Source organism: Heterodontus francisci, chromosome 1 (genome assembly GCF_036365525.1).
Source record: "Heterodontus francisci isolate sHetFra1 chromosome 1, sHetFra1.hap1, whole genome shotgun sequence".
Classification (NCBI taxonomy): domain Eukaryota; kingdom Metazoa; phylum Chordata; class Chondrichthyes; order Heterodontiformes; family Heterodontidae; genus Heterodontus; species Heterodontus francisci.
Window position 1 is genome coordinate 185,517,763 of NC_090371.1, and position 22,587 is coordinate 185,540,349.

The 22,587-nt window shown below is 42.5% G+C and overlaps 1 protein-coding gene across 5 annotated transcripts in view; it reads right to left on the reverse strand.

The window, feature by feature from the left end:
- Nucleotides 1-22,587, reverse strand: part of ndst3 (N-deacetylase/N-sulfotransferase (heparan glucosaminyl) 3) — a 949,017-nt gene that overhangs the window by 659,297 nt on the left and 267,133 nt on the right. The gene's annotated exons all lie outside the window — the stretch shown is intronic.

Sequence of the window (22,587 nt, forward strand, 5' to 3'; positions counted from 1 at the left end):
TTGATGGCATGAATACTATAGTGCTTAGACTGCAGTGACCATTGAAGAATCCTGATCAGAGTAGGCCGAGAGCATGCTCCAATCATCAGAATACTTCGCTGGAAATGTAAAACAGGAGAAATGTGCAATGGCCAGCTGAATCAATGTTCACTTACACTATCACCCAATGTCTAAATACCGCCATGGTGTATGGTATAAGCGCAGCCCTCGTGCGATTGGTAACTGCCAATTTTACAGTCCTGGATTGGCCATTTAGTGCTGGCAAGTCCATTCTCACTAATGGGTAAAGCCACCGTGTAATGAGAAACCCTTCATAAGACTGAATTTCGATTGAATTCAAGAGCCTTTGATAACTGTAGGCCAATAAAGTGCAGCTCTTTGTACAAATTCCTACCAGAACTCTGCAGGAGTGTGCCAAAAGGGCCTCAAATTAGATTGGAACCCAGCTACGTTTGTTCCAGCCTTTCCCAGAGAGTTTGCAGTCTGAGGTGGACCCTTCACCCACCCTAAACAAGGTGTAAAAAAATGTTTCCCCTTTCCCTGACCATCAGAGTTACTTAGACGTGGAGTATGTATGCATAGGGAGACAAGCCGTATCTGCCCACCAAAGGTGGAAGTGGGGCCACTTTTGGCCTCAAGCTTAGGATCGTGGTCTGGCTCCACAAAGAAAAATTTTAAAAAAATTTCAATGTGGTCCCGAAAGAGAGCATCCATACTTTTGTTCAAAACGAGGATCCAACACCCTCTCCCCTGTGGAATTGAACTTGTGAACCTCCACCATAATTTACAGCCTGTAGCACAAGGCAGGCATCCTAAGTGGCACGGAACCTACACCAGTGGATACTTCTTCCCAATAAATTGTGAGGGCCTACTTCTTGTTTCTGCATGATGAATTATGACTTTTTTTGACCTTTCACAACTTTTGACTTTGTTCCTCAAGTAAGGAATGTCTTTCATCCTGATTGAACCAGCTTTTGAAGAACTCCATAGTATTTCCAACTCCCAACTTTTATTCCCTAAGTATGACAACCAAAATTATCAACTTGAGGTATAAGTCACCAGACAAACTCAAGCATATATTCAATTAATAGCAGCTGCAGGTTTTATCAATATAGTGGCGGATATCAGAAAGGTTAGAAGAATTTACACTTTTGTATGAAAAGTACAACCTTCACAATGCAATAAACAGCAATTTTCACTGAATAATTTAGGTGCTAAAGAGGTAAAGAGTGTCCAAGATGGTGTCTTTAACTGAAACGCTGGAATAGCCCAGGTTTAGCGCAAGGCATCACCTTGGTAAAGGAGTTGAAACCAGTGCTTGGAATGGCCACCTAGAGGCTAGTTTAACAGCTGATTGTCACTTAAAATGCCAGCCAGCACACATTAAAGAGGCTGCACAGCACTTTTGTGGCTAACACTTCAATTAATGACCTGTCCGAACAATTACCAGCTGTTTGAAAGTAAATATAGCATTGATATCAAGTTCAAGCATTACTTAAAGGGATACTCACCAATTAAAGGGATATTCATCATTTCATGTCATTGCTGCTAGAGTTATGAAGAAGATCTATGAAACACATTGGGAGACTTTCTGGAATACTTTTTCAAGACTTCACCAACACTTGAGCAACATTTATTTCAGAAGTTCTCTGAGGATTTACTTTATCCAAAGAGAGTATGTGATGTGCTAATCCACCTTATATGAGACCCCAGAAGAAAGGGAGTGTTTGGTAATTGGCATCTTGTTAGGGGCCCCTTTGGTCTGGATGAGACCAGGCAAAGCACCATCAGCTATTGAAGGAGAGAGGAGGGCACGGTGGTGTCCTTTACTCCCTACGGGTACAGGGCATTACTGCTCCTCTGGATCTCCTCCACTAGGACTTCCAGTGCCACACCTGAGAACCTATGTGTCCTCTCCCTCAGTCCCTGAGTCATCCTGCAACGTGCTGCTGTGTGTCAGCCACAGCACTCCACACCTTCAGTAGAAGTGAGCGAGAGGAGGCCATATAATACTGCTCCACAGAACTTACAGCTAATCAGCACTAGAGTGCTAAACTTGCCGATTTCTGGATTAACACCTGTTAGCAAGTTCAAATCATGACAATCATCAATTATTCCGAGAAGTGAATTCTAAATCTGGACTTTAAAACAGGCCTTTCTATTAACACAGCTCCCACTTAACACATCTTTTCACCCTTTAGCCAAAACACCCTTGTTCTTTTGCTTAAGAAAATATGCTGCTAATTAAATGAATAAACAATCCAAATTTAATCTATTGGCTAAAGGCAGATTTGATCCTTACAGATAAGAAACAATCAAGATGTTGCTTTGATTGTATTCTTTTGCTTTCCTACCATTTGAACTGTTAGGAATTTAAGTTATGAAGAAAATGACAGGAAATAGGGTTTAGTTTCTTTGAAAAAGAGGGAATTTTAAAATGAGTTAATTGAAGTTTTCGAGATCATGAAAGGAAGTGGCGAAATTCCGCACTATATCTTATTGTTCAAGTACTGGCAGCAGATATTTAGGAAGGTCACAAGAAGGACACAACCTTTTCACCCGATAGAATAGTTTAACATTGGAGTGGACAGCATAAATGGGTGTAAGAGGCAATTAGATGCATTTCTGAAGAGATAAGGGATGTGGTCAGTTGGTGCGGTAGATCTATCAACAAAGGACAGTTTTGTTTGCTTTTTCTGTTGCTAAGTGTTTTATGTTCTGGGTCTCCAATTCATGGCATGATAATAGGTGAGACATGGATTGTGGTGAGTGTGAAGAGGTAATGATAGAGAAATATTTTACTACCGCGCATGAGGATATATATATATATACACACACACACACAAATATATGGGTTACAATGTAACTTTGCAATGTGAAGTGAAAGCTAATACTACTTTACTTTGGATCACTTGATTTGATTTCGACAGAAGGCCATTTGCCATAAAATCCAACTGGCAAAAGTAAAAACTCATACAAAATTAAATCAAACTAACTTCACAAATTCTAATTAAATTTATCATAGAGAATATCACAGGCTAGGGCTCGTTTCAAGGAGGCAGCACAGATTGTGGCTTAGATTGCTCTGAGAAACCAAACTCCACTCTCACATCTCAGGACATCATCTGAGTTATTTGACGTAATATTGCTTTTCATACCACAGGTGTTGTATAAAACTGATGGCTTAGGTTTTGATGGTTTATGTTTCCTATGAGTGAGCACCATGCACTGCAGGGCTGTGGAAATACAATCATATCTGGTTTACTGTTGATAATATCTCCAGTCTGATAATATACATGCTTTTGACTAAATAGACAAAAATACACCAGACCTCAACACATTGAATTATCTATCAACAAATCCAATGATCAACAAGTCAAAGTGAATACAGACAAGTTGTTCTCAGCAGCATACGCCAAAAACATTGATTTTAAATCAGGATGGTATTGGTGTGTGCATGTGGGGCGGTGGGGGGAGCGGAGATGGTGGTAGTCATCTGAGGTGGGCAATGAACCCAAACATTATCATCAGTCATTTTAATGGCCAAACGTCAATTACATCTAGCATTGGCCTCCCAGCTAAACCCACAACCTGGTTGGCAGACAGGAGCAGGATTTTGGGTGGCAGAAGGCCAGCATGAAGGACCCCTGGGAACAGTTGCTGGCACTAAGGTAGGTTGATTGGGAGGGTATCAGCAGAGGATGATGGTCAGGGAACAAAGAGAAGCCGGGGTCAGGGGAGGCCCAAGATTTCTTCAGGAGGAGTACTCCAGGTCTTGTTGGTCAAAAAAGAATCCTAAAACATTTCGAACAACTTACTTCACTGTGCCTCTTTTGGCTCTCATGCCGTTCCCGACGGGTTTGGCCTGGCGGAAAGGCACCACTACTTGCCCGCTCAGGTCTCAGGCTAAAATTACAGTCAGGTTCCGATGACATCAGTGTGGTCCAATCTGCATATTGTTACAACCAGGTGAGAAAGAGATCTAGGGGTTCCCTCTCAGCCTTTGCCTGGTTTGACCATAACAGGGTTTAAATTTTAAAACACTGTGTTTTTAGCTCCCCCTCAGTGAATCCTTCTTCACTGCTCTCCATGTGTAAGGCAATGAAATCAACCAGACAGGTTTTCTCAGATTTAAACAAGAAAGGTCTAAGTTTATTAACCTTAAAACTCTAATTCGGTTAAAGCTATTACGAATAGGCGACACGACCATGGTAGCATGCATACGCGATAAACACACACGCAGATAGAGGCAGAAAAGGAGCAAGAATAAAGGGGAAAAGTTTGAAGCAATAGCTGGAGGTCATTTACTGTTCTTTGAGTTCAATGTAGAGTCTTTGATTGCAGTTAAATCTTGCCATTTCGTTGGGGCCCAGTCCACGCTTTCAAACTTGTTTCGATGTTGGAGTCTTCTCTCTTGAGGTTTAAGTGGCTTCAGTGGATTTGGAAATTCATGAGAGAGAGAGACAGCCAGGGTGGGAGACCTTCCTACTCTTTTGTCTTCAAAGCAGTCTCTGACCTCAACCTGTCCTGTGAGCACAATTGAAAAACCCTGGGACAGCAGGTTATTCATGTAACTAGTTGTTTTTAACAAACTCTCCTGCATTTTTGTGGATTCCTTTCATCTCAGCAGACACCCACAGTGGGGGTGGAAATGGAATGCTGGTTTCTTCCACCTTCAATGTCTGGTGATCAAGATCCATTTGGGTTAATTGGACCAGGGAACAGTTCCATTGTCTTTTCAGAGGCAACAGTCTTTTTTTTTTTAGATTAGAGATACAGCACTGAAACAGGCCCTTTGGCCCACCGAGTCTGTGCCGAACATCAACCACCCATTTATACTAATCCTACACTAATCCCATATTCCTACCAAACATCCCCACCTGTCCCTATATTAGTGACAATTTATAATGGCCAATTTACCTATCAACCTGCAAGTCTTTTGGCTTGTGGGAGGAAACCGGAGCACCCGGAGAAAACCCACGCAGACACAGGGAGAACTTGCAAACTCCACACAGGCAGTACCCGGAATCGAACCCGGGTCCCTGGAGCTGTGAGGCTGCGATGCTAACCACTGCGCCACTGTGCCGCCCTTAGTCTCTTAGAATTCAAATGTTTACAGCCACTGCTGATCGCTTTAAACAGTTTAAAATTAATGTTTCATATGATAAAATTAATATGCCTCATTCATGGCAGGTAGGGTCTTCATGACAATATTTATAACAGGACCCCTGCCCTCCGCAGGTTCCTGAATTCAGGTTAAAATGCAATCCCACATGACGCCGGGGAGGTAGGTTATTGATCTTATTTTAACTACACCAGCACCCAACCCCCACCCCCACCCCACCCCACCCCACCCCATCAGGTTTCTGCCAATTGGATGGATATGTTAAAATTGTCCTCTGGATCAACTGCTAATATTGAAGAGGAACTCAATGTTGTAAGAAATCGATGCAATCAACCTTTTATAGTAAATAAAGAGCAAACAAACAAACTTGCATTTATGTTTCACCTTATCACATTGCTCAAAAATGCTTCATAAACAATGACTTACTTTGAAGTTCAGTAATTGTTATTATGTTAGTGAACAAAGAGCAATAGAATTAATCTTGTGAGAATGGTTAAGAAAGGAATATCAACATGGACACTATAAGACCTGAATTCTTGCTCTAAACAGTGCATTAGGATCTTTATATATTAAATATAATATATATTGTAACATAGATTCTGAGGAGGCTTGACAGGGTATATGCTGAGAGGATGTTTGCCCTCATGGGGGAACCTAGAACTAGGGAGCACAGTTTTAAAATAAGGGGTCACCCTTTTAAGACAGAGATGAGGAGGAATTTCTTCTCTCAAAGGGTTGTTAATCTTTGGAATTCTCTTCTTCAGAGAGCAGTGGAGGCTGGATCATTGAATATATTCACAGATGAGTTAGACAGACTTTTGATCCACGAGGAAGTCAACGATTATGGAGGGCAGGCAGGAAAGTGGAGTTAAGGCCACAATCAGATCAGCCATGATCTTATTGAATGGCGGGACAGGTTTGAGGGGCCAAATGGCCTACTCCTGCTCCTATTACTTATGTTCTTATTGTTGTATAAAGGCCTGAAAGGTTTAATCTTGAGAGACTATAAAGAGTACCTCCTACCATGATGATGTAAGAGATCACATGAGAGAGAGACTCGAGAATAGACGCAGTGTGGCTTTTAGAGGAGTCACACAGGCTAGTGTGCAGTGTAAATAGTTATAATGTAATAAAGATTAATGTTTAACTATTACAGACCATGAATCTCTCTGGTTAGACTAAATAAGTTGACAACGTACCGAACAAACATATAATATGATAGCAGTGGTGGGATCGAGAACAACAGAAGTTTTTACCATCCTAGACCCAGAAGAATAATTTGAAGCAATTAGCTGGAAAGGCCTGACCTGGAGAAAAGCGCCAAAAACTGCAGATCTCAAGAAGAGGTTGAGAGAAGCTCCACAACCGTGGTGGAAAGATAGGCGGCTCCACGGAACAGAAACGTGGTGCTTGCAAATCCATTCCATTGATTGGGTGAGTTACGGTGCCAACGGTTGAGGAATCATGTTAAAGGCCTTTGAAGGGCTTGAAGTAATTTTCTGAAGGCATCGTGCTAGAGAAAAAAGAGAAGGGAAAAACCTAATCCTTCACTTGGGCTGAACGCGAGACCGAAAAGCGTGAAACCCTTGAAAAGCGTGTCAACTGTCAAAAAGCGCAGGAAACCCCCAAACATAGCAGGGATACTCCATTAAGGTAGCCAAGCCTGAAGAAAAACAAACAAACTGAAATTCTCAAAGAAAGGGGAAAACCCTAGAACAACCAATTTAAAAAGCAGGGAACTCTCAAGTAGCTGTGTTAACTCCATTAAGGAAAGCTAGCCTGAATAAACAAAGTGAAGTTCTCAAGCAAAGGGGAAAACCCTAAAACAGCCTATTGTAAACAACAGGGAACAATTGAGAACACCTGTGTCACTTCATTAAAGCATATGAACAAAGTCTATAAAATAAAGCAACATGGATCAAAAGCTGGGAATGCCGGAGAGTTTCAAAAGTCAAGAGGGACCCAATCAGCTTCAAAACTGGGCACTATGGAGAAAAAGGTTTCTCTGGTACAGAATTCCATCTAAGTTAGACAGCCAGTCTGAAATAGAGCAAGTGAATACACTGTTGTATTCTAAAGGGGCTGTAGCAGATGATGTGATTGCCAGACAAGGTCTTAATGAGGCATCTGCCAAATTCAAAGACGTTTTAAAAGTTTTTGATTTTTATTTCAACTTGAGGAGTAATAAGATTTTAGAAAGGACAAGATTCAACAAATAGGTCCATAAACTTGGAGAAACAGTCGATGCTTTTACCAATGACCTTTATAGATTAGCTGAAGGATGTGAGTATGGAGATCTTAAAGCAGAATTGGTAAGAGATTGTATTGTTATGGCTATTACTGATGAATCCCTATCAGATTTACTGCAGTCTAAAGAAGACCTTACCCTGGACAAAGCTATTCAGCTGATGAGGCAAACTGAGGTCTGAAAGAACAACAGAGCATTCCTGCGAGGTGAAGAAAGGCCTTGGACTGGATTTTATAGGCCCCCCCTGATGTCGGGGGTCATGGCAGTGGGGCCTGGAAAATGCCTCTGGGAGAGGCCCGCTATAGTCCTCGAGGCAAGGAAGACCCGGCCCCATATTGCCTCCTGGTGGCCTCTCCGCGCTGCTTGGCAACGGGACCAACATTACCATAGTCAAAAATTGCTCAATGAATTAAATACTTACCCACTCCTGCTGTCTGTTCCAGTGCCATATTGATGGGGCGGCTGCCACTGCCGCGCTTTCGGATCTCCATTCAGAGATCCAATGCGGGACACTGGTGGGGAGGGGCGAGCAGGTACGTATTTCAGTGCGGAGTGGGGGGCAGCGGGGAAAAACTATTCTGATTGGTGGGAAGGGATTGAAGGTAAAAGTTAATGAACTTTGGTGGGGGGGGTGGGGGCAGGGTGGAAGGCCAGGTACACAAGGTAAGTATTTTGGGGGGTGAGAGGGCAAGGAATGAACTAAATGGATATGGCGGGTTGGTGGGAGAAGGGATAGAAACATTTAATTTTTTAAATTAAATCTAAAGTGCATATTCCTTTTAAAATTTTAATTAATTGTAAGGGCTGGAAGCCCTTTAAAAATGGCATCGACGCCTGCGTAGTGGCACCGGACGCCATTGCTGGGGATGGACCACCAGGCCGCCTGCAAATTATTGGGGGGAGGGGGGGCTGTCCGCCCCAGCCATGTAAATGAGCCGTCGTGTTTAACATCGCGGCGGCTCCGCGGAGTAAAGCCTCAGCATGCAGGCCGCCACTTTTTACAGCTGCCACGATTACAGTGGTGGCAACTTAAATTTCAGGCCCTTGATTCAGGAAAGCTTCTGCAACTGTTCAGTTCCTTCACCAGAGGGCTGAAAAAGAGGCACCAGGAAAAACGGTACACCGGAGTGGGGAAAGCGAGAGATGCCATTAAACCCTGCCAGCGATGTGGCGCCAAAAGTACCCATAGGCGCGAACAGTATACTGCAAATAGAGAAGAATACTTTTATTGCAGGAAAATAGGGCATTTCAGCAAAATGTGCCAAAATAAAATCTTGACTACCTCAAGTTCTAAAGAAAAAGCATTTAACAGCATTTAACAATAGTGTGGTAAACAAAGTTAAACAACTCCTGCAGCAGAGCAATCAAAACATTTTCTTGGCGAGATCAATGATCTGAAGCAGACATTTTGGTTGGCAGACTATAAATGTCAACGGACATATCACTAATTTCAAACTCAACACCAGAGCAAATGTAACAGTCTTATCAGACAAAGAGCCGTGGCTATCCACACACTTTCTACAACCAACGGAAACTTAGCTACATGGTCCAGGAGGAGTTGAATTTGAAGTAAAAGGGAAGCTACAGGCAACACTTCAGTACAAGGGAAAGCAGATGTTAGAAACACTATGGCCTAAGAAGTCAGGAGTACTCACTCTTAAGTAGAAGAGCTTGTATTGATCTTCATTTTATAGAGAAAGTAGAAGAAGTTAAACAACAAGAATCCAGGAGCCATTTTCAGAGGAATTCCTGAAATTGTTCACAGGTCTACAGAGACGGAGCCGGGTCAGAGGGAGAGCCCCCCCACCCTGACCTGAGCACTGCAGAGAGTCCTTTTCCGCCAGAGAGCCCGCCCAACGTAGAGAGAACCCACACAACACAGCACAGCCTGCTATGTCGCCCAAAGACTACCAGAGTGTGAAAGAGAAATGCAGCAAGCTCCTGCAGACGTTCTACACGGACAGAGAACTTGCGGAGAAGCAAGTCCAACAATCTTGTTTAGGTGCAGATGCAAGATGAAGGATGCATCTATGTGCACCAAAATTGTGAGCAAGATTGTCCACAACAGAGTCCCAAGGGTAAGAGGATGAAAATCTTCTTCGAACACAGAAGACACTTTACCATAGTGGATGATTTATTGGTATATGACGAGAGACTGGTGAGTCCAGAGTCACTCAGAGTAGATATCTTGGAGAAAATACCACCAGGGTCATATGGGCATAACAAAATGTAGAGCATGGTCTCAGGCATCCGTGTGGTAGCCAAGAATCTCAAAGGAAATTGAAGAACTGAATTTGAATTCTGACGTATGTACAGTTCACAGACAGGATCAGAGAGAGCCTCTAATTTCGACGCAATTCCTAACTAGACCATGGGAATGGTTGGCGATGCATTTTTTCTTCTATGATAGAAGATCTATCTAATATATCTAATTATAATCGATTACTTCTCAAGATAGATCAAGGTTAAATGGATATACAGAACAACTGAAGCAGTTATCAGAGTTTTACAAGAAGTCTCCATAACACATGCTATACCTGATCAGGTAGTATGCGATAATGGACCACAATTTGGAAACAATTACTTCAAGCACTTTGTGGAAAAATATGAATTTGTTTAGCTAACAAGCTGTCCTAGGTATCTACAATCTAATGGAGAAGCTGAGTGAGCAATGTTGAAGAAAAATCAAGATTTACAATTAGCACTTTTGACCTACAGAACGATTCCATTATTATGCTGATCAGCACCATCCAAATTCTTAATGGGAAGAAAACTCCGAACGCAACTTTCAATTCTACCCAAGAAATAATTCCAGGGTTATAAAGCAAGGTTTATAAGAGAGCACAAGACAAAGAAAAGTCTTATTGAAAGAAACAAGCCTTCAACTATAACAGGAAATACTATACCAGAAATCTACCAAAGTTGTCAGAAGGGCAAAAGGTATGGGTATGAAACCAAAACAGAGACGGAGTAATTCTCCAGAAAGAGGAGAATCAACAATGATCTTATTTACTAAGAACTCCAGAAGGTACCATAAGAAGAAATAGAAGGAATCTTGTTCCTTTACAGCAAAGAGGTCAATCGGTCATACATTTAGATAAATTAGATGCTGAACCGGAAGTTCAGAAAGCACCGAGTACTACAAACCTTAACGAAAGCTTTCCAAGTCAAGACATAAGAGATCAGAGAAAGACTACCAATCTTCCACATCTGATGACAGCAAGATCAGGGGGAGTTGTAAAGCCTTCTAACAAATTGAATCTAAGAAGTCAGAGATTGGGGGGAGATGGGTTAGTCTGTAAATAAAAAAGTGAATGTTTGTAAATATATATTTGGATAAAGACTTGGGGGGAGATGCAGTATAAGGGTCTGAAAGGGTTAATCTTTAGAGAGTGTAAAGAATACCTCCTACCATGATGTAAGAAATCACATGTGAGAGAGACTCAAGAATAGATGCAGCATGGTGTTTGGAGGAATCATACAGGCTAATGTGGAGTGTAAATAGTTATAATGTGATAAAGATTAATGTTCAACTACTACAGATGAAGAATCTCTCTGGCTAGATTAAGTAAGGTATCGAACAAACATATAACACTTATGGACAGGCAGACAGTGCCTCAGTTTGAAGGTCAACTGAAGGCAGCACCTCCAGTAGTGGAGAATTCTCAGTGCTATGTTGATGTGTCAGCCTAGTTTAAGGCCTGCAGGAGAGTGTGAAATTACAATCTCTGACTCAAAGACAAGAATGCGAGAATCAATAAATGACTATATATTCATAATTCTAAAGCAGGTAACAAACCCCAGATAAAAGTTTCAAATGATTAACAGAATTTTTGTATTGACAAACATGACAAAATGAAATGCACTAAAACAACTCAGAAATGTCAAGATGCTCCTCATTGTTAATAACTAAACAGACAAGCAAATGCAATACTTCTGAATCAACTAAATGTAATTTTAACACGCTTTTTCTTCTCAGTAAAAGACATGACAGACACAAGGGGCTGAATTTTCAGTGCCCCCTGGATGCAGGTATGTAGATGGAGTGGGAAGGTGGCTGAAAATATGGGCCCCAGGCAGCTTGTCAATTTCAGGGTTCCGTTCGCAGCACCGGCAATAATTACCAGCGCAGTGGGAGGACCGGACAGGAATCTTGCTCTCCTCTCAATTAAGGCCAATTAACACTGTTGTAATGCTCAGTAAGAGCTTGTCAGGGGTTCAAGTTCAAAATTTTAAAGGGGCGCATGGGTAACTCGCACCTTCTCAAACAGATCAGCTGAGAGAAGATGGGTACAGATTTGGGACCTAGTCATGGCTGGCCAAGGGCATTACTGCAGCCCTATTAGTGGGTCAGAGGGGCAAAAGGGTCTCAGGACTTGGTAAGGGGGTGCCCTTGGTGCTGTACAGGTGGAAGGGAGAGTGGGCACTCAGCACCCAAGCATTGAACAGGGTTGTCAGCATCCTTCCCCCCATCCCACCCCACCCCAGCATTGTGGGGGCAGAAGAGCAAGGGGCAAGGCTTCCAAGAATACTGCAGCTGGGAATGGGGGCACAATTCTCAGATGTTGGGCACAGTGGCAATGAGGGGGAACACCTTTCACAGGAAAGGCGGAACTCCGAGCAGCAGGGGGACAGAGGAGAAGAAAAAGGGGCAGGAAGGACATAGCAGCCAAACCGTCAGCATAGGATCTACCGCTGAAAATGAAGCTACCTTGAGATGATTGAGACCCAGTGCTGCAAGAGACTGCGTCTCTCTAGGCAGATGGTCACCTCAACGCCAAAGACCACACACCTCGCAGCATTGATTGCCATGCCCTGCAGTAGCCATCAAAGTCACTGTGGCCTTGAACGTCTTCGCTTCTGGCTCCTTCCAAGCATCAGCTTAGTGGCATCTTGCAAGCGGAAGCACACCACTGCATCTCGCTGCTCAATGATGCCCTTTTTGCCATGAGCTGGACAGTACATTCAGTTCACGACAGACTCTGCCTTGCAGGGACAGAGGGCATTGGCTTTTGCCACCATTGCTGGATTCCCCCTGGTGCAGGGCATTATCAATTGCACCCATGTGGCTATCAAGGCACCGACTGACTGACCAGCGAGATTCATCAACAGGAAGGGCTTCCATTCCCTCAATGTTCAACTGGTCTGCAACCAGAAAATGTGCTTCTTCCTTATATGCACTCACTATCCTGGCAGCTGCCATGACTCCTTCATCCTCTGGCAGTCCACACTGCCTCAGATCTTCACTCCAAACCCCCGGGTGTGGGTATGGATTCTAGGGAACAAGGAATATCCCTTGAAGACATAGCTACTCACCCCTCTAGAGGAACACCAGTCAGGGACACAGAGAAGATACAACCAAAGCCATCTGCTCACGAGAACAACCATTGAGCAGGCCATCGAGCTTCTGAAGATGTGACTCTCGTGCCTGGACTGGTCGGGTGGTGCCCTTGTTTCCCACTCCAGAGCAGATAGTTTTTCTGTACCTACCCTGTTGAATCCCTGCAGATAAACAACAAGGCGATGCTCCATTGCACTCTCGCCGCAGCCAATTGTTTTCATATATCATAGACAAGACCAATGGCCTTTACCATATTGCAGAATGTGATCCCAAAACACAAGTAAAACATCCTGTAATCATCCATTATGAGAACAGAATTCGACTCATTCAATCACTGTGAAGCAGTAGTCAGGATCATAGGTCTATATCCCAGACGATCCTTGAGCTATGAGTTGTTTTTGAGCAGTTGTCAAATATTTTCATCAGTGGTGCCAATTTTTTGAAGACATTGATAACTTTTGCTAGCTTTCTAGTTTAGCATGTATGCAATGAGGGGAGGGGCAGGGTGGGGGTGGATAAGGAGGAAAGAGATAAAACGGGTTTATGAACATTTGTCAACCAGGAAATGTCTTGTAGCAAATCAAAGTATTCATTAGGATAACAGACTGAAAAAGTAAATCTTTCTTACAAAATAAGAACAATAAATTTCTCACATCACTAGGTAAGAGAGAACAGAGATTTATTAATGCTCTGTACACAATGCAGACTTTCTTTTTACAAACAAAATTAGAATTTATGTTCTTGTGGGATTTTCATGCAACAATTGACGATATTCAAGAACAACAGAAATATAAATGTTCCTTTCATTTTACTTTGCCCTCTCCATTCTGTAAAAATGACATGCAAGTAAAATAATGAATGCTATTGATTGCAACAAAGCTAAATCAGTGCTACAAATGCCTTTTGTTTGTTACTGTCCATGACCATTAGGAAGCAGAGGTTAGCAGTTCACTGGAGCAATCAGCAACAAATATTTTGCAACAAATATTTTACAACAAAAACACTGGAAAATATATATGATTAAATCATAATACTAAAAACTGACAGTTTCAGTGTCACCTAGTAATGATGGAAAGAGTGACAAAATCATTTTCAGAGATTGTGGGTTTCATTTTGACATTGCATCTACAACAGCCAAGATCGATTCAGCTGCCCTTTACACATAGAATCATAGAATCTTACTGTTTATATATTGTTATACTATCTGTAAAGTGTTAGGAACTAATTAGACAGGAACTAGTTGTTATGTGTAAGTGTTCCAGTGGGGGGGGGGGGCACATTCATGGCTGCACTGGAGAGTCATGCTATATGTAACACAAGAACCAGTTGAACCAGGTTCTACAGCACAGAGCATGGTGCTGAAATAAACAAAACTGACTCCAGCCTTTTCCAAGTTTAAAATGTGACTCTTTCCAATATCTGCGAACCAGAAAACAACATAAAGACGAAACATTTACAATACAGAAAAAGGCATTTTGACCCATTGTGCCTGTGCAATTAGTCCCATTCTCCTGCTCTTTCCCCATAGTTGTGCGATTTGTTTCCCCTTTAAGTATTTATCCAATTCCCTTTTGAATGTTACTATTGAATCTGCTCCCACCACATTCCAGATCGCATCTCGCTGTTTAAAAATTATTCTTCTCATCTGCCCTCTGGTTCTTTTGTGTATCACTTCAAATCTATGTCCTCTGATTACTGACCCTCCTGCCAGTGGAAACAGTTAGTCCTCACTTATCAAAGCTCCTTATAATTTTGAACATCTCTATCAAAACTCCCATTAACCTGTGCTCATTTACATTGGGAAAGATGCATAATGACGACTGCATCATTATCACCTGTTTTACACAATCACCCAAAGCCAAAATTACCCCTGTACTAGACTCTGGATTCCAGACCCCAGTTCCCTACCCCATCCATTAGAAGAAGAAGAAGAAGAACATTACAGTGCAGTACAGGCCCTTCGGCCCTCGATGTTGCACCGACCTGTGAAACCATCTGACCTACACTATTCCATTTTCATCCATATGTCTATCCAATGGCCACTTAAATGCCCTTAAAGTTGGCGAATCTACTACTGCTGCAGGCAGGGCGTTCCACGCCCTTACTACTCTCTGAGTAAAGAAACTACCTCTCACATCTGTCCTATATCTATCACCCCTCAACTTGAAGCTATGTCCCCTCGTGTTTGCCATCAGCATCCGAGGAAAAAGACGCTCACTATCCACCCTATCTAACCCTCTGATTATCTTATATGTCTCTATTAAGTCACCTCTCCTCCTCCTTCTCTCCAACGAAAACAACCTCAAGTCCCTCAGCCTTTCCTCGTAAGACCTTCCCTCCATACCAGGCAACATCCTAGTAAATCTCCTCTGCACCCTTTCCATAGCTTCCACATCCTTCCTATAATGCGGTGACCAGAACTGCACGCAATACTCCAGGTGCGGTCTCACCAGAGTTTTGTACAGCTGCAGCATGACCTCGTGGCTCCGAAACTCGATCCCCCTACTAATAAAAGCTAACACACCATATGCCTTCTTAACAGCCCTATTAACCTGGGTGGCAACCTTCAGGGATTTATGCACCTGGACACCAAGATCTCTCTGTTCATCTACACTACCAAGAATCTTCCCATTAGCCCAGTACTCTGCATTCCTGTTACTCCTTCCAAAGTGAATCACCTCGCACTTTTCCGCATTAAACCCCATTTGCCATCTCTCAGCCCAGCTCTGCAGCCTATCTATGTCCCTCTGTACCCTACAACATCCTTCGGCACTATCCACAACTCCACCGACCTTAGTGTCATCTGCAAATTTACTAACCCACCCTTCTACACCCTCTTCCAGGTCATTTATAAAAATGACAAACAGCAGTGGCCCCAAAACAGATCCTTGCGGTACACCATTAGTAACTAAACTCCAGGATGAACATTTGCCATCAACCACCACCCTCTGTCTTCTTTCAGCTAGCCAATTTCTGATCCAAAGTTCTAAATCACCTTCAACCCCATACTTCCGTATTTTCTGCAATAGCCTACCGTGGGGAACCTTATCAAACGCCTTACTGAAATCCATATACACCACATCCACTGCTTTACCCTCATCCACCTGTTTGGTCACCTTCTCGAAAAACTCAATAAGGTTTGTGAGGCACGACCTACCCGTCACAAAACCGTGCTGACTATCTCTAATGAACTTATTATTTTCAAGATGATTATAAATCCTGTCTCTTATAACCTTTTCCAACATTTTACCCACAACCAAAGTAAGGCTCACAGGTCTATAATTACCAGGGCTGTCTCTAATCCCCTTCTTGAACAAGGGGACAACATTTGCTATCCTCCAGTCTTCCGGCACTATTCCTGTCGACAATGATGACATAAAGATCAAGGACAAAGGCTCTGCAATCTCCTCCCTAGCTTCCCAGAGAATCCTAGGATAAATCCCATCTGGCCCAGGGGACTTATCTATTATCACACTTTCCAAAATTGATAACACCTCCTCCTTGTGAACCTCAATCCCATCTAGCCTAGAATCTCAGTATTCTCCTCAACAACATTTTCTTTCTCTACTGTAAATACTGACGCAAAATATTCATTTAACACTTCCCCTATCTCCTCTGATTCCACACACAACTTCCCACTACTATCCTTGATTGGCCCTAATCTAACTCTAGTCATTCTTTTATTCCTGATATACCTATAGAAAGCCTTAGGGTTTTCCCTGATCCTATCCGCCAATGACTTCTCGTGTCCTCTCCTTGCTCTGCTTAGCTCTCCCTTTAGATCCTTCCTGGCGAGCTTGTAGCTCTCAAGCGCCCTAACTGAGCCTTCACGTCTCATCCTAACATAAGCCTTCTTCTTCCTCTTGACAAGTGCTTCAACTTCTTTAGTAAACCACGGCTCCCTCGCTCGACAACTTCCTCCCTGCCTCACAGGTACATACTTATCAAGGACACGCAGTAGCTGCTCCTTGAATAAGCTCCACATTTCGATTGTTCCCATCCCCTGCAGTTTCCTTCCCCATCCTACGCATCCTAAATCTTGCCTAATCGCATCATAATTTCCTTTCCCCCAGTTATAATTCTTGCCCTGCGGTATATACCTGTCCCTGCCCATCGCTAAGGTAAACCTAACCGAATTGTGATCACTATCACCAAAGTGCTCACCCACATCTAAATCTAACACCTGGCCGGGTTCATTTCCCAGTACCAAATCCAATGTGGCATCGCCCCTGGTTGGCCTGTCTACATACTGTGTCAGAAAACCCTCCTGCACACACTGGACAAAAACTGACCCATCTAAAGTACTCACAAAAACTGACCCATCTAAATGTTTCTGCATTTATCAAGCATTTTGCTGGAATAAAAACTTGGATATTAACAGGGGTGGGTTATGTAGAGTGGGGGAGGGCGTGGAGGTTATAGAGTCATAGAGTTATACAGCACAGAAATAGGCCCTTCGGCCCATTGTGTCTGCACAAGCCATCAAGCACCTATCTATTCTAATCCCATTTTCCAGCACTTGGCCTGTGGCCTTGTATGCTATGGTGTTTCAAGTGCTCATCTAAATACTTCTTAAATGTTGTGAGGGTTCCTGCCTCTACCACCCCTTCAGGCAGTGTGTTCCACATTCCAACCACCCTGTGTGTGAAAAAACCTTTCCTCAAATCCCCTCTAAACCTCCTGCCCCCTACCTTAAATCTATGCCCCCTGGTTATTGACGCCTCCGCTAAGGGAAAAAGTTTTTTCCTATCTATCCTATCAATGCCCCTCATAATTTTGTATATCTCAATCAGGTCCCCCCTCAGCCTTCTCTGGTCTGAGGAAACCAACTCCAGTCTATCCAGTCTCACTTCATAGCAGAAATGTTCCAGCCCAGGCAACATCCTGGTGAATCTCCTCTGCACCCTCTCCAGTGCAAACACATCCTTCCTACAATGTGGCGAACAGAACTGTACACAGTACTCCAGCTGTGGCCTAACTAGCATTTTACACTAGAGTTTTGAACCTGCATGCTGTGGAGTTTTAACTCTACAGCATGTCATTTGTCTTTGACAGGTTTCCCATCCAGAAGACCAGCTTGGCTTCCAGTCAGATAGGTAGGACTCTGAAACAGGCTGCTGATAGGTCCTGTCCATGCCCCAGAGCTGGGGTGGGGGCTGATCTGGGAGGGGTATGATCCAGTACCTTGGTAGCAGGGTCCAATCTCCAACCCCAGGATCTTTGTATGGGGAGAGATCTGATGAGGGTGGGGTGCTTGGGGGCTGGAGGGAAGCCCTCATGCTCCTCCTGACCAACAAGCAGTGCAGTAAAGGCACTCACATTCTTCCCGAAGCTGTCTTCACCTTTCTTCAGCTGCTGGGTTTCCCAAAGTCTGGGAAAAATAGTCAGTCAGAAAATGCTGGAAATACTCAGAGGTCAGGCAGCATCTGTGCAGAGAGAAACAGAGTTAATGTCGTTGGCCTGCCATTTCATTTCATTTCATGAAAGGTCATCGACCTGAAACGTTCATTCTGTTTATCTCTCCACAGATGCTGCCTGACCTGTTGAGCATTTCCAGCATTTTCTGTTTCTGTTACTGCTAACATCTGCTTGCTGTTCATTAAAATTTTATTGTAGTAAACCCAGGACCTTAAAAAAGCTCATCCAGGAAATTTGAGTTCACTATTCTCCTGGTGTACAGGACTGTGGAATCAACTCTTTTCTTGCCTACTTTTTGATTACCAAATTTACAACTTTTATTTTGATCCCATAAGCTCTTGCTTGAGCCAGTTGTGTCTGATAGCGTGCTTTATCAAATGTTTGCTGCAAAGTTAGCCGCATTATCTCCATCACCAACTCTGTTATATCATCAAAGCATTCTAATAAATTTTTAGGCACAGCCTGCCTTTTATAAGCTACATGTTAGCCTGAAATTATTGCCTTTATTTTCACTGCATGCTCTTGAATTACTTCCCTTGCAATAGATTCCAATTTTCTCCCTGCACTACCAATGTCAAAATTAAAGGCCTATAATTCCCAGGATTATGCCTCTGACCTTTTGTTAAAGATCAAAATAATATTAGCAATTTTCCACTTTTCTACCACCACTGGCATATCCATTAAGTTTTGTTCAATTTCTATCACAGTAGTCCTTACCTCTAACTTCATTTCTTTTTTGTATTCTCTCATGCATACACCTTGTTTTGGTTGCTATATATAAATACCTTAAGATTCTGATTTTTTTAGTAACTATTTCATTATTGACCACTTCATAGATTCAGATATGTTCTTTATCATTTTATTTACAAAATTAGGAATCCTCCTTGTTATCTAGCAAAAAAAGTAGTCACAAGTACGAAGCAGTACAGAAGAAAATGTACCCTTGGGTTTCTAAATAAACTGGCACAATTTGAACTCCTAAAACAGATCAAAAAGTAGAAAATGCTGGAAATACTTAGCAGATCAGGCAGGATCTGTGGAGAGAGAAACAGAGTTAATGGGCTAGATTTTATGGACCCTGTGAAGGCGAGGTCAGAGGCAGGTCAGCCCATAGAATTGCAACGGGTGAAGGGGGAGCAGGGGCACGGAGGGCCCGTCACCGCCCCGTCGACAAGCGAGTTTCCTGAGGGCGGGATAGGCCGATGACAGCCTTCCTAACCAGAGGCCACTGATCTTATCAGCAGCGGGGGGGCCTCTGCCATGCAGGGAGGGCGCCTCACAAAATGGGCTGCAGGCTTAGTGGGTGTCCCTCCTCCATGGGAAATCTGTAGCCCACAGAGGGCCTCGGTCGGGAAACAATACACCTCCCCCTGGACTTTAGGACTACCCCCGCCAGCCCAACATTTCAGGTCAATGACGTTTTGTCAGAATGGTTCAGCTGATTAGCAGAAAATTACTAGTAAAAGATAGTCCCAATTGACCGATTCTGAATCTGAGATAATTTAATATGTTTCACCATTAACAGGGGTGGATTAACCATTGACATTAATTGGTGAAGAAAGGTATTAACAAGGACTGAAATGACTGAAGAATTCAATCACATAAAGGTTGTTTTCATCTGTTCATTTAGCAATCACTGGTTAATATGTTAATATGTCAGAGTTCTGATGAAAGGTCATTGACCTGAAACATTAACTCTGCTTCTCTCTCCACAGATGCTACCAGACCTGCTGAGTATTTCCAGCACTTTCTGTTTTTATTTCAGATTTCCAGCATCGGCAGTATTTTGCTTTTATTTTGGAGAACATTTGGGGTTGTGCTGCCAAATTGCAACATGGCTGAATGGGTCAGACTTTTACTGTCTGCGATTTTTGTATGTTCTGATGTTCTCTGGGAAACAGCTGATGGCTCAGTAGGTAGCTACTTCACCTATGTGGAACTGAGCCATACAGTTTAGGAAAATTCCAGGTTCAATCCCCAATTTGCACTGAGTTAGTTTAAATATGTGGATGTAAATTGAGGACACGATCATGCTTATCAGTACAGCTTTTCCCCTATGGTTAAATAACATGCTGGCAACGAAAAGAAAAAAAACATATTTCTCTGAATAGGTTACCTCTGGAGGTAGCAGAGGAGTTATTGATCTATGCCAAATTTTAACATTTTTAACAAGCTTTATGGATTAGCAGAATTGGATGGTAAATAAAGTGTAGGAAATATCAACACAGTGGGAAGCTATTTGTCCCATGAAAGGAACATCGGAAGAGGAGGAGGCCATTTAGCCTCTCAAGCCTGTTCCAACTTTCAGTGAGATCATGGCTGATCTGCGACCCTAACTCCATACACCTGCCTTTGTCCCATACCCCTTAATATTAATATTTACAGTTGCTGTACAGAGAAAAGAGATCCAAACTTCTACCACCCTTTGCATGTCGAGGTGTTTCCTAATTTTACTCCTGAAAGTACTGTCTTTAATTCTTAGACTTTGCCCCCGGTTCTAGACTCCCCAACCAGCAGAAATAATTTCCCTTCATCTACCTTGTCTTTTGCCCTTAATATCTTGAAAACTTCGATCAAATCACAAATCACCGCTTACCCTTTTAAATACAAGGGATTACAACTGTGGTTTGTGTAATCTCTCCTCTTAATTTAACCCTTGCAGTGCTGGTATCATTCTGGTAAACCTATGCTATACTCCTTCTGAGGTCACTATATCGTTCCTAAGGTGTGGTGCCCAGAACTGCTCACTGTACTCCAGGTGGAGTCTAGCCAGGGCTTTGTATAGCTGAAGCATGACTTCTACGCCCTTGTATTCTAGTCCTCTAGATATAAAGACCAGCATTGCATTATACTTTTTGAAGCATTGCCAACCAATCAATGTTGACTTCCCAGCAAATCAGCACCCTTTTCCTATGCAGTATAAATTGTTGCTTCCTTTGAAATTTGGCATTCTTGCATCTGCCCTGATGAATTCAAGATGAAAAACTTCAACAGCATGTCTCTTTTTTCAGCAATACTCAAGTTTTGTACTACCAAGCGAATATTAAAGTATTTATATGCAATTCCTTAATCAATCATTTCAATGAAGGCATTAACCTGTTTATTTTAATGCTTCTGATGAAAGGTCACTGTTACGACCAGGTGAGAAAGAGGTCTAGGGTTCCCTTTCAGCCTTCCCCTGGTCTTACTTTAACAGGAATTAATTTTAAACACCCTGTGTTTTTAGCTCCCCCTTGGTGAATCCTTGTTCACTGCTTTCCAATCATAAGACAAAGAAACCAGCACAAACAGGCTTGCATGGGTTTAAAGAAAAAAAGTTGAAATTTATTAAACTTAAACTCTAATTCGATTAACACCCATGGATACACGACACGCCCATGTTAGCATGCACATGTGATACACACATGCATATAGAGACAGAGAAAAAAACAGTAGAAATAAAGTGAAAAGTTTGAGGCAATATCTGAAGAGTTTTTGTTACGGTTCTTCGAGCTCCCTGTAGAGTCCTTGATTGTAGGTAGTTCTTGCTTTTTGTTGGGGCCTCATATTCTTCTTAAGCCTTGTTCACTGTAGGAGACTTTTCTCTCTTGGGTTTCATGTGTCTTCAGTGGATTCAAAGGCTTGTGAGAAAGAGATGGGAGCAGACAGGAAAGAGATCTTCTCAGTCCAGGAGCAAACAGCTTTCTGCCCAAACTGTTTGTACAAATTCAAAAAACTCAGGTTGCCCAGCAGGTTAGTCATGTGACTAGCTGGTTTGACCATGTCAATTTGTGTAATCGGCCATCTTAGCAATCAACCTGGAATGCAAGCTCCCCCACCTTTAATGTCTGGTGATCAAAAGTCCATTGTGGGTTGAATATCAGGGAATGGATGCTTTGTCCTTCCAAAAACCAGCTATGGCTGATCTGTTCAACAAGTCCTCCCCTCACTCCAGTAACAGTTTAAAATCAATATTTATGATAAACCTAAAGTGCCTCATTCTTGGCCGGTGGGGGCCTAGCATGACAGTCACACAGACCTGAAACATTAACTCTGTTTTCTCTCATAGATGCTGCCTGACCTGCTGAGTATTTTGAGCATTTTCTGTTTTTGTTTCAGATTTCCAGTATCCACAGTATTTTGCTTTTGTATTTTAATGCATTAATGCATTAAATGAAATAGCAGAAGAACTTGATAGAATGTATTAACATATTTGTTACTAATATCACACAGCATAATTTTAATCCTATGCTTTCCTATTTGACTCTAATCTATAATATAAAGGATTAATGAAAAGTGTTAAGCACACTGCTTATAAAACTATGATTTCAAGAACTAGAATTCAGTTCATTGCAGCATTCACACATTTTGTTAACAGGAAAGCTACTCTTTATCAAGAATAATACTTAACAGTGACAATTAGACAATGGCATTTAGTGGCTGAGTATCAGTGCTTTTGTCATCATAGCTGCTTGC